This window comes from Triturus cristatus, chromosome 4_1 (genome assembly GCF_964204655.1).
Source record: "Triturus cristatus chromosome 4_1, aTriCri1.1, whole genome shotgun sequence".
Classification (NCBI taxonomy): Eukaryota; Metazoa; Chordata; class Amphibia; order Caudata; family Salamandridae; genus Triturus; species Triturus cristatus.
Window position 1 is genome coordinate 535,306,333 of NC_140585.1, and position 13,414 is coordinate 535,319,746.

Here is a 13,414-nt window from a genome sequence, read left to right on the forward strand (position 1 = left end):
ATACCGGCGTCGAGACGGGGTCACTTGGAGCCGGGGCCGATACCCACTGCTCACTGGCGTTGCTGCTGGCGTCGATCGGGCCCGGCGGCGTCGAGACTGCAGATTTCCCCTTGTGTACTGGAAACAACACTTTCCAGCAATTCAGCAATTCAGTAGATGGTGAAGTCCTTTGGCCCTGTGACTTCAACAGGAGACTGGCACTCTTCCAGTCCTTGGAGATTTCCTAGCAAGTGTTCAGAGAGTACACACCAAGTTCCTCTCTCCTTGTTCCTTGGCAAAAATAAAGAAGCAGCTTTCAGGTTCCTCCACAGCAAAACAGCACTCTGGCAGAAAGGGGAGGCAAGTCCTTAGATCAGCAGGCTTCTTGTCCTTGGTACAGGTTTCCTTGTCAGAAGTGATCTGAGTTCTTGATTCAGGGGTCCTTCTCTTATACCCCTTTTTCCCTTTGTTCCCTTTGTCCAAGCAGGGAGATTCCCACCATCTCAGGTTTGTTGTGGGTGTTGCCAGGCAGAGGCACCTGGCCTATTCACTGAGCAGGGCAGGGTCCTCAGCCGCCCAGCAGGAGGCGGAGCCAGTATTGTCACTGGCAGGAGCAGGGCTATCAGTCGCCCAGCAGGAGGCGGAGCCAGTATTGTGTCAGGCAGGGCAGGCTACTCTTCCCTCACTCTATGTGTAAACGCCCCATTCACCCCACACTGACTCACTCAGACCTCTGGAGCCACCCAGCCCCTGACACACACACCAAACCAGCAGAGACCGGTAGATAGTTGGACAAGAAAATAGCCACTTTCTAAAAGGGCTATTTTCAAACATAGAATTTAAAAACCATCCATCCTAAAGGGTGTGTTATTAAATTCTGAGTTCAGGGATACTAAACTCGACTTGCTACCATGCTCCCTGAGTCAGATAGATTATAATGGAGTTAATAATCCGTCTGCCCAGTCTGGCCTATTGGAGGCAGGTAGCCCTTCAATAGTGAAAAACGAAAATGGCTGTAATTCACTATTAGGTCATGCCACACACATCAGGGCATGACCTACCTTTTACCAACAATGCACCCTGCCCTAGGGCCTACCATAGAGGTGTCTGAAATGTGGCAAAGTGAAGGTTTAGAGACTGGTAAGTAGGTTTCCTTACCAAGTCGACATGGCAGTCAGGGACTGCACGCAGGCGCTGCGGTGGCAGGCCTGAGACACATTTTACACGCTGCTTCTGTGGGTGGCACAACCAGTGCTGCAAGCCCACCAGCAGCAGTTAACTTACACGCCCTTGGCACACGCAGTGCACTAGACTAGGGTCTGAACAGTAAGTCAACCAAGCCAATCATGGTAACACCAATCAATGTAACAATTTAACATAGGGAGCACTTGCACTGTGGCACTGATCAGCAGTGGCACAGTGCCCAAAGCATTAATCCAGCAAAAACATCGTAAACAGAGGAGGCAAACAGAAAAAAATGGAGGAGAGACTCATGCCAATGATGCCAGGTCTAACACGTGTCCCCTCCAGCTGAAATGTGGGGAGAACTACCCTTCACCCAGGGAGTCCTCATCACTAAGGCGGAAAAATCTGGACAGACCATCAGCATTGGCGTGATCTGTACCAGGGCGGTGTTCCACCGTAAAGTCCATCCCCTGTAGGGAAATGGACCACCTCAACAGCTTTGGGTTCTCACCCCTCATCTGCATTAACCATCTGAGGGGCCTGTGGTCTGTCTGAACCCGGAAGTGAGTCCCAAACAGGTAGGGTCTTAGCTTCTTCAGCGCCCAGACCACAGCAAATGCCTCACGCTCTATCGCACTCCACCTTTGTTCCCTGGGAAGTAACCTCCGGCTGATGAAGGCTACAGGTAAGTCTCGGCCCTCCTCATTCATCTGTGCTAGAACAGCCCCCACACCATGCTCTGAAGCGTCCGTCTGGACAATGAATTCTTTTGAAAAGTCGGGTGCCTGGAGGACCGGTGCTGTACACATTGCAGTTTTCAGGGTGTCAAAGGCGTTCTGACAGGCGTCAGTCCAGATCACAAGTCTCGGCTGCTTCCTGGAAGTCAGCGAGGTCAAGGGGTGCACAATGTTGCCATACCCCTTGACAAACCTCCTGTAGTAACCCGTGAGACCCAAGAAGGCTCTCACCTGAGTCTGGGTTTTGGGCGGTTCCCAAGCCAGGATGGTATCTATCTTGGGTTGCAGGGGGGCCACCTTGCCGCTCCCTACTTGGTGCCCCAAGTACACCACGGAACCCTGCCCAATCTGGCACTTACTAGCCTTGATTGTGAGGCCTGCTCTGCGCAGGGCCAACAACACTTCCTGGAGGTGGCGCAAGTGTTCCTCCCAGCTGGCGCTGAACACTGCTATATCGTCCAGGTAGGCGGCGCTGAAATCTTCCAGCCCGGCCAATACCTGGTTAACCAACCTCTGGAATGTGGCAGGGGCATTCTTCATCCCAAAGGGCATCACACGGAACTGGTAGTGCCCATCTGGTGTGGAGAATGCAGACCTCTCTTTTGCCCCATCAGTCAAGGCGATCTGCCAGTACCCAGACGTTAGATCAAACGTACTAAGGTACCGGGCAGCCCCCAACCGATCGATGAGCTCATCAGCTCTGGGGATGGGGTGCGCGTCAGTCTTGGTGACCGAATTGAGTCCTCGGTAATCCACACAGAACCGAAGTTCTGGTGAAGCACCAGGCGCTGCAGCCTTTGGGACCAAGACCACTGGGCTGGCCCAAGGACTGCTAGAGGACTCAACCACCCCTAAGGCAAACATCTTGGAGACCTCCTCCTTGATGTATGCTCTGACCTTGTCAGTCACCCGGTAGGCCTTGTGCCTCACAGGAGTGCTGTCCCCGGTGTCCACATCATGGACACACCACTGAGTGACACCAGGGATTAAGGAGAACAGATCAGGGAATTGTACCAACAGGTGGCGACAATCTTGCTGCTGCTCAGGGGTCAGTGTGTCAGAGAGGACAACACCATCCACTGACCCATCTTTTTCTTTTGCACACAGGAGGTCAGGAAGAGGCTCACTCTCCTCCTCCATCCCAGCATCTGTGGCAAGGAGCATGCCCACTTCGGACCTTTCTAAGTGGGGCTTTAACCGGTTGACATGCAGGACCCTTAAGGGGTTCCTGGGAGATTTCAAGTCCACCAAGTAGGTGACATCGCTCTTCTTCTCCACAACCTCAAATGGTCCAGTCCACCTGTCCTTGAGCGCACAAGGTTCCACAGGGGCCATGACCCAAACTTTCTGACCAGGTTGAAGCTCAACCAGAGTGGCATTCTGATCGTACCACCGCTTCATCTCTTCCTGGCTGGCCTCCAGATTTGCCTGAGCAAGATCTCTGAAGCGCCGAGTCTGGTTCCTAAAGGCCAGCATGTAACTATATACATCCTGGGGAGGTTTCCTGGGAGACTGCTCCCAGCCTTCTTTGACCAGACTCAAAGGTCCTCTTACCGGGTGACCATACAAAAGCTCAAAGGGGCTGAACCCTAGAGACTTCTGTGGCACCTCACGGTAAGCAAACAGCAGGCATGGCAAGAGGACGTCCCATTTACGCCTCATCGGTTCTTCAAGACCCATGATCATGCCTTTTAGGGTCCGGTTGAATCTCTCAACCAGCCCATTACCTTGAGGGTGGTAAGGAGTGGTAAACTTGTAGGTTACCCCACACTCCTTCCACAGAGACTTCATATAATTCGAAATGAAGTTGGTGCCCCGGTCTGACACCACCTCTCTGGGGAACCCCATGCGGGAGAAAACACCCATCAGTGCCCGTCCCACCACGGGGGCCGTCACTGTTCGGAGAGGGATGGCTTCCGGGTACCGGGTGGCATGGTCCACCAAGACCAGGATAAACCTGTTGCCCATGGCTGTCTTGGGGTCCAGTGGCCCCACAATGTCAATTCCCACTCGCTCAAAGGTGGTACTGACGACGGGAAAAGGTTGGAGGGGAGCCTTCTGCTTCCGCCCACTTTTCCCACTTGCCTGGCAAGTTTGACAGGTCCTACAATGGATATCTGAATCCCTTCTCATCTGGGGCCAATAAAAATGGGTGACAAGCCTGTCATAGGTCTTGTCCTGCCCCAGATGTCCAGCTAACGGAACGTCATGAGCCAACCCCAGTAGGAAGGCTCTGAAGCGCTGGGGTACCACCAGCACACGGGCTGACCCAGGTTCAGCAGCCTTAGGCTCGCTATACAGGAGATCGTTCTCCCAGTAGACCCAATGTGATCCTGACTGATCACCTGTCGTTTGGGCTGAGGCCTGCTGCCTCATACCCACAAGAGAAGGGCACACTTTCTGTTCAGCACAAAATTCCTCCCTGGAGGGACCACCATCCTGCTGCCAATGGGTCAGCTCGGGCAGGTCTCCCAGTTCGGCCACTTGTTCTCCTGTCGGTTCCAGGGCATCCCCCTCAGGGTCTGCTCCCTCCTGGACCGCGGGAACAATGGGGGACGGTTTCCCGCGCCCCCTGCCTCTTCTCTTCACGGTTGGGACCTGGGCCATCCTTTCAGGCTCCAGGGCCCCATCAACACCCTTACTGACTGACATGGACCGGGTGGTCGCACACACCCATTCAGGCAGACCCAACATTTCCAGATGCGCTTTTCTCTCCCCCTTAGCCCAAGGGGAGTCCTCCAGATCATTGCCCAAGAGACAATCAACAGGCATGGCGGGCCTCACAGCAACCTGAAGAGTACCTGAGACCCCCCCCCACTCAAAAGGAACCTGAGCTACCTCACACTGACTCTGTGAGTTGTCAGCAGCTACAACGGGGTAGAATGCATGAGGGACCACCTGCTCTCTGGACACCAAGTGACACTTGACAGCTGTCACACTCGCTCCGGTGTCTCTGAGAGCTTCCACCCTATGGCCATTAATGGTCACCCACTGCCTATATTTCTTAGTGTTACTAGGCAGAGGGGTTGGAGGGACCATTTCCACGTCTCCTAAAGAGACCAGGGACATTTCTGCGGGACCCCACCCACCGGGGGCACCCATCTCATCCCCTCCCAGGGCTACACTCGCTACCTGACGAGGGGGTGCACGCGGCGGTGCATTCGAATCCTTCATGGGACACTGGGGATCATAATAACGGTGTCCCACCTGCTTACAGGCATAGCAGGTCATGGGGCCCCTGTGAACAGGTTTACCTGTCGGGGCCTCTGGCTTCTTTACAGGGGGAGGCTGGGAACCCTTCCCTTGGTTCCCTTGGGGACTACTTTGGGGCCCTTTCTGAAACTCCCTCTGTTTACCCCTGTCCCCCCCACTCTTCTGCTGGGGACCCTGCCCACCTTTGGCTGAGTCTCCCACTGGACCCTTGTGGACCCTGGTACTGACCCAGCGGTCCGCCTCCTCAGCAAGTTTTCTAGGGTTAGATAGCTTGCTATCAACAAGGTGCTGGCGTAGCTCTGGAAAACAGTTATTAGACAAGTGCTCCCAAGCAAACAAATCATAAAGAGCATCATAACTATCAACCTTGCTACCCTTTATCCAACCATCCATGGTTCTGCAGAAAAAAGACACATATTCCACCCACGTAGTACCAGGCAACTTCTTACATTCTCTAAAGGTTTGTCTGTACTTTTCTGGGGTTAAGCCATATCTCAGCATTAAAGCATCTTTCATATGAGTATAAGACATCCTATCCTCAGCAGGAAGGCTCAACAAGGTATCTCTCCCCTCGTTTGTAAAGCGGCTCCACAACCCCGTTCCCCAATCCTTCTCAGGGACCCGGTGGGCCAACAATGCTAACTCATACGCTTTAAACCATTGGCTAATATCTTCATTCTTACTGTAATCCTTGATCACATCTTTAGGAAAATAAAACCTACTTTCTGCAGGCATGGATGGAGTGCTGCCACCAGAGGGATTCAACTCTAAACTCTTAGTTTTAAGCTCCATCTCCCTCACCATCTTCTCACGTTCAAACGCTAATTTCTCTCTCTCAAAATCTAATCTTTTGCTCTCCATTTCAGCTTCTCTCTTGCTTCTTGCATTCTCTAATTCCAACTGCCCTCCTAATTTAAGTTTTGCCATTTCTAACTTGTACCCCCTCTCCTTCTCCCTGTCTTCTAATTCTTCGGGGGAAAGGCTCCTAGAGGACGCACTACTGCCTGGAGATGACACTGGCCCACCTGTGGGATCTTCCTCTTCCTCTTCTTCTTCCTCTTCCGGTACCACCACCGGATCAGAGGGATTTCTGGCCTCTAACCAGGCCTTCAGCGCTTTGAGGAAGCCCTCTTTCTTTGAGACACCTGTGGTAGGAACTTTAAACTGCTTGCAAAATCCTTTCAGATCTTTTAGCGTGTAGGAATCTATCTTCTCCTTATCGAATTCCCCCACAACATTCTCCACAGGTGTAGTAGCTCCGGCATTCTCCATGGTCAAAACTGGCAGTGTTTAAGAAAATAAGCTCCAGGAAAGCGGAGAACAAAAATAGAATATCCTACCAAACAGACTGTGGCTGCGTTATGGTCTGCTTTCACTATGTAGCGTACACTAATCACTGCACATGAGTCATAAATGCAAAGTTCAAATCCTCACCGCTGACCACCAATGTTAGAACCGGCGGTCTCTAGTTGGCCGAGGTATACACTTCTGACAAATAGGGACCAACCAACTCTAGTCAGGGCAAGGGGATTACGCACTCAGATAACCCCTGCTACCCCCTTGGTAGCTTGGCAGAGGAGACAGGCTTATCTCAGAGGCAGTGTGTTAAGCATTTATGACCACATACAGTAATAAAGTGAATACACTACAGATGGACACGACACCGAAGTTATTATAAAAATAGTATTTTTATATAAGGCTTAGCACAAGACCAAATAACGACAAAAATATACCACAGTCTTAATAAGTACTCTTTGGAAGGAAAAATAATAGTTCAAGTAAGGTTTCTTCTTGGCAAATAGTTCTTTAGCAAAGTATTCTTCTGAGCACAGTTCTTTGGCAACAATGTAACCCCCACAGGAGTCACACGACGTCGAGTCTACAAGATTCCCAAGGTTCGGCGTCGACCGCGAGGAGCGCTACGTCGAGCCTGGAGTCGCAACAGACCCCACAAGTACAGTACCTTGAGAAACGAAGAAAACGATGATCCACGGCGTCGAGATCGGCGTCGAGGTCGTGCCTCGGAGTCGGGTCAATCCGCAGCGGCGTCGAGGGATGTCGGGCCGGAGCAGCGCTCACGGCGTCGAGAAGGGCGTCGAGTCGATGCGATCAGCAGCGGCGTCGGGACGGGGTCGCTTGGAGGTAGAGCCGATACTCACTCCTCACTGGCGTCGATACCGGCGTCGAGACGGGGTCACTTGGAGCCGGGGCCGATACCCACTGCTCACTGGCGTTGCTGCTGGCGTCGATCGGGCCCGGTGGCGTCGAGACTGCAGATTTCCCCTTGTGTACTGGAAACAACACTTTCCAGCAATTCAGCAATTCAGTAGATGGTGAAGTCCTTTGGCCCTGTGACTTCAACAGGAGACTGGCACTCTTCCAGTCCTTGGAGATTTCCTAGCAAGTGTTCAGAGAGTACACACCAAGTTCCTCTCTCCTTGTTCCTTGGCAAAAATAAAGAAGCAGCTTTCAGGTTCCTCCACAGCAAAACAGCACTCTGGCAGAAAGGGGAGGCAAGTCCTTAGATCAGCAGGCTTCTTGTCCTTGGTACAGGTTTCCTTGTCAGAAGTGATCTGAGTTCTTGATTCAGGGGTCCTTCTCTTATACCCCTTTTTCCCTTTGTTCCCTTTGTCCAAGCAGGGAGATTCCCACCATCTCAGGTTTGTTGTGGGTGTTGCCAGGCAGAGGCACCTGGCCTATTCACTGAGCAGGGCAGGGTCCTCAGCCGCCCAGCAGGAGGCGGAGCCAGTATTGTCACTGGCAGGAGCAGGGCTATCAGTCGCCCAGCAGGAGGCGGAGCCAGTATTGTGTCAGGCAGGGCAGGCTACTCTTCCCTCACTCTATGTGTAAACGCCCCATTCACCCCACACTGACTCACTCAGACCTCTGGAGCCACCCAGCCCCTGACACACACACCAAACCAGCAGAGACCGGTAGATAGTTGGACAAGAAAATAGCCACTTTCTAAAAGGGCTATTTTCAAACATAGAATTTAAAAACCATCCATCCTAAAGGGTGTGTTATTAAATTCTGAGTTCAGGGATACTAAACTCGACTTGCTACCATGCTCCCTGAGTCAGATAGATTATAATGGAGTTAATAATCCGTCTGCCCAGTCTGGCCTATTGGAGGCAGGTAGCCCTTCAATAGTGAAAAACGAAAATGGCTGTAATTCACTATTAGGTCATGCCACACACATCAGGGCATGACCTACCTTTTACCAACAATGCACCCTGCCCTAGGGCCTACCATAGAGGTGTCTGAAATGTGGCAAAGTGAAGGTTTAGAGACTGGTAAGTAGGTTTCCTTACCAAGTCGACATGGCAGTCAGGGACTGCACGCAGGCGCTGCGGTGGCAGGCCTGAGACACATTTTACACGCTGCTTCTGTGGGTGGCACAACCAGTGCTGCAAGCCCACCAGCAGCAGTTAACTTACACGCCCTTGGCACACGCAGTGCACTAGACTAGGGTCTGAACAGTAAGTCAACCAAGCCAATCATGGTAACACCAATCAATGTAACAATTTAACATAGGGAGCACTTGCACTGTGGCACTGATCAGCAGTGGCACAGTGCCCAAAGCATTAATCCAGCAAAAACATCGTAAACAGAGGAGGCAAACAGAAAAAAATGGAGGAGAGACTCATGCCAATGATGCCAGGTCTAACACAAATCAACACGCAATGTGGTGGAGCGTACGTTTGGACTATTGAAAAGCAGGTTCCGCTGCCTCCACAAAAGCGGAGGCGCACGCCAGTACACACCCATCATCTGCTGCAAGATCATTGCCACTTGTGCAATGCTGCACAACCTTGCCACGAAGAGAGGTACAGAGGTGGAGCTAACTGATTTTGAGGACAATGATGATGAGTCTGCACAGCCAGAGGCCAACGCAGCTGGAGTGGCAACAGCAACAGATGGGAGAGAGAGACGGGGAGAGATCACATGCAACTATTTCTGAGTAAATAAGGGGACACAGCCAGAAGTTGGATGGCATGACGTAGTATAATTATGCGGCACTACGCCACAACACAAAGAAAAACCTGTCCTCTCAATATTGTGCAATCACTAGTTGCAAATCAAGGGTTACTTCACCCAATTGTCTCATGCTATACTGTGCAGCATTAGTGTCTGCGCCCACGCACTACAATGCGGGATGCCATTGGTTGTGCATCCTCGCTAGTGGCAGCCCCATGCCGCCTGCTGCTCCTCCGTGTATCTGGGACAGGGGGGGTATTGCTGCTCCTGCTGTTGGTTTCTACGCTGTCCACAGCATCCCCAGCACCAGTTGTGGCCGACTGGCTTGTCAGTAGCACTTCCAGTGCACTGGTGACCCTCACCATCCCCCTTGAGATGTCATTGCTGCAGTGCGTCAGGCCCTCCTGCATTGCCACAGAGCGCCTGCAGAGCAGCGAAGTGGCAGTTGCCAGCCGGTTGACTGCCCTTGTATGATTGTCTCTTCTCTGCCGTTCCCGGCGCCGTGCAGCTCTGTCCGCATCAAACTTTCTGCACAGCAGCATGACGGACTGGGACATGTCCCGCATGCCCGCAGCCATCTCACTCATTCCCTCAGCCATAGTGCTGATGCCCCTGTCCATATTTACAAATGTATCTTGGAGTCCCCGCATTTGCCGCTGCACTGACATCATTGCCCTTGCCTGTAGGCGCTGTATCTTTACCATGGTGGCCTCCAGCCCCGAGAACACTCCATGGCTCTCACCCTGTGGTGGTGGACTTTGCACCCGAGCCCTGCGGCGACATCTGGAACCTGTGTGTGCTCCCTCAGAGGCGGAGGGCACACTGGCATGGCTACCATCCAGGGGCACAGTGGATGGTTCTGGCCCCCTGCAGTCTTCAGATGAGGACTCCGACACTTGCAATCTGGAAGCAGCACGCCTCCTCGACCTGAGCAATGCAGGCGGTGATGATGCCGGTGACTCCAGCATGAGTGGCGATGCTGGCTGTGGTGGTGATGCTGGCTGTGGTGGTGATGCTGGCTGTGGTGGTGAGGCTGGCTGTGGTGGTGAGGCTGCATGTGGTGCTGATCTCTGGCCAGAACTTGTGGTGGCCTTCCCTGAGCTGTCTTTCCAGTGTGCCCTCTCTCCCGTCTCATGTGCAGTCCTGCTCAATGTATCGTCTGTGGACAGAAATGCATCAGCTCAGTGTACCTGAAGCCCTGCATTGCTAGCATCACAATACATTTCTGAAACACTCTCACATTGTCCTCTGCCTGCTTTTCGCTAATGTGTGTAACATGCCTTGTTGTTCTGTGCTATTCAGTTCATGGTTGGGGTTTCCCGAACTACATATCCCATAATGCATTGCTAGTATGCACTAACACATGGACTGGAGTGGGATACTCATTGCCCAATTGGGGAGTTGGGATAGAGGTAGGGGGGCCACATTGCTGTGCATGCGTCTTACCTTGTTTGGTGGCGGCTCTGGCAGAGCAGTCGGCATCCCCAATCCCCACGACACTCTCGGGCTCTATTGTGGACTCCACCAGCTCCTCCAGTTCTGTAAGGGCAGGTGCCCTGTACCTTCCCTTCCTGTCTGGCTGGCCTCCTTCTGCAGTTCCCCCATCTTCCTCTTCGTGACGATACGTAGGTCGTACCACCGCTTTTTCAGCACGTCTTGTCCCTGGGGGTCACTCCGATTGCATTCACCTGCGCCTGGATTCCCAGCCAGATTTTCCTCTTCTCCGACTCAGGCACTTGCAGGGACTGCTTTCCAAACAGCTTCTGGTGCTGCTTAACCACCTCCTCCACTAGTACCTGCAGTTCCTTTGGGCTACATTTTTGTTTCCTCCTCCTTTCCCCTCCATCTCTCTCTGTCTCCTGGCTGGACATTGTCAGTTTGAGGTTCACAATCAGGCACTGGCTCCCTTGCTCTGCTCTGCACTCCCAGCCTCTCCACAGTCTGTTGATTGTGTGCACCTGCCTGGGTGGTGATGTATATTTGAATTACCGATTCGGTAAACTCCGATTCGGTATTCACCGATTCGGTAAATACCACCTCGGTATTTACCGATTCGGTATTCATTTACCGAATTTTACCGATTCGGTAATTTTTACCGAATGTTTACCTACATACTATTTACAGATTCATAATTACCGATTCGGTAAAATTCGGTATTTATGATTCGGTAAATTGTATGTTACCTACATATGGCCCTTAGTGAGGAACAAGGAATGTGGTGATGTAAAACAGAATATTGGACGCCATTGGAATGAGTTCCAGCCCAACATCTCCAGTTATCTGACGGGGAACGGATGGGTCTGCCGTTGACTCAGGCTTTTCCTGGGTGTGCCTTAGCGCAGCCTTCACTTGTTAGTTGATATTCCTTCTTGTAATATGTGCACCCTTTATTGAAGTGAGATTTTACACACGGGGAGGCCACAGTTAGAGTTCTTTTCTCACGAACTGCTTTCTTCTCGATTGAAGGAAATCAATCTAATGTTTAATTGTTTGAAAAGGTTTTGAGAATGTTGAGGCTAGATGGCAGAAGGGCATAGTAGTTGGTACCATTTCAGTAAGAAACATAGAAATTACTCACTCAATCTCTCACTGTCAATTCTTAATCTATTTTCTCACCTACATTTGTCACTCGATGCACTGTGGTGCATAGCCGGCTCACTAGCTAAGACTCTGGATCCATGGAGGGTCATAGATGATGTTGGCTTGGTAGGAAAGGACCATGTCCTGGGTGCAGTAGGTTCTGGGAAGCAGCTGGAAGGTCTCATGGTACACAGAGGCTGATGTGTGGTACCATTGCAATGGTGTTCAATGTGAGACGGTAATGCTGAAATAGCTCATTTTATCTTGCTCTACAGTCAATTTGGTTTATGTTAATGTTTTGCTTTTACAATTACAGCTAAGCTGTAATGCAAGTGTCATTTCATGGCAGTTTGGTTTTTTCAAGAGAGATTCTACTAACATTTTCTACTGACTCGATAATTAAGCTTATACCAGAAAGACTTCACCATGGAATTTGTTTAGAAGTATGCCTGTTGATCCTCCAACAGGATTCAATTGGTCATTTCTGTTTGCTAAACTAAGACAAAGTGGATGTGGGTTGCAAGCAAACTGGCTAGTGATACTGTCCTAGTACAAACAGTCACAAACAGTCTTGACTGGCTGTAGATAAATCTGAAAATCAAGGAGGTACTGTCCCTAAAGGTGAGGAAAAGAAAATTAGGTTGGAACCCTGGTGAATCTTTATGATTATTATTTAATGCCCTCACACATTCAAATAGATGTCATGCCGCTTGATAGGGCATTCTCCTCGTTGGGACAGCACTGCAATGCCCTATTATTACTTCGTGCCCTCACACATTCGAATGGATGTCATGCTTCATGATAGGGCATTCTCCTCGTTGGGACAGCACTGCAATGCCCTATTAATACTTCGTGCCCTCACGCATTCGAATGGATGTCATGCTTCATGATAGGGCATTCTCCTCGTTGGGACAGCACTGCAATGCCCTATTATTACTTTGTGCCCTCACACATTCGAATGGATGTCATGCACCATGATAGGGCATTCTCCTCGTTTGGACAGCACTGCAATGCCCTACGGGCCCCATGATAGGGCTCTTCATTGAAGATCTTTTCCATTTCAAGCCGTAATGATGAGAATGTGTATGAGGATGTGAAATATTTAGGGTGAAGTAACTGCAGATATAGTGTAAAACAAACTAAATTTTAAAACACACTAAAGGATACCAAATATTTATAATGAGATGGTTCTTTTGGCAGGCATAAAAACAATAAAAGGGCAGCTATCATAAGGGTTCAATGAACCAAGACAGCCTAATGTGTAGAAGTGGTCGACATGTTTCACGCCCAGAGGTCCAGCTGGATCTGTGGTCTAGCTTCAGGACCTAAAAGATCACCTACCCTGCCGCTTAAGAGGAGTGTGCAGGGTACTCCCATACTAGGAAAATACCTCAGTCTATGTTTGTCCTACCCTTAGGACTCAATGAAGCAAGCACCTTAGGTCAAAAGCAAAGGGTAGCAGACTGCTGTTAAACAAGTGGTCCTGCGTGGAGAGTGCCAGAGGTCTACCTTTCCTCTTCCCATGCCAGGTGAGCAGAGGAAGAGTAGGTCTCTGGCGCTCTCTGCACAGGACCACTTGTTATAAGCAGCACGCTACCCTCTGCTGCAATGAAGAAGCATGACATCCAATTGGATGTGTAAGGGCACCAAGAAATTATAATAAAGATTCACCAGGGTTCCAACCTAGCTTTCTTTCCTCTTTTTTAGGAACAGTACCTCCCTAATTTATTGATTATGTTTTA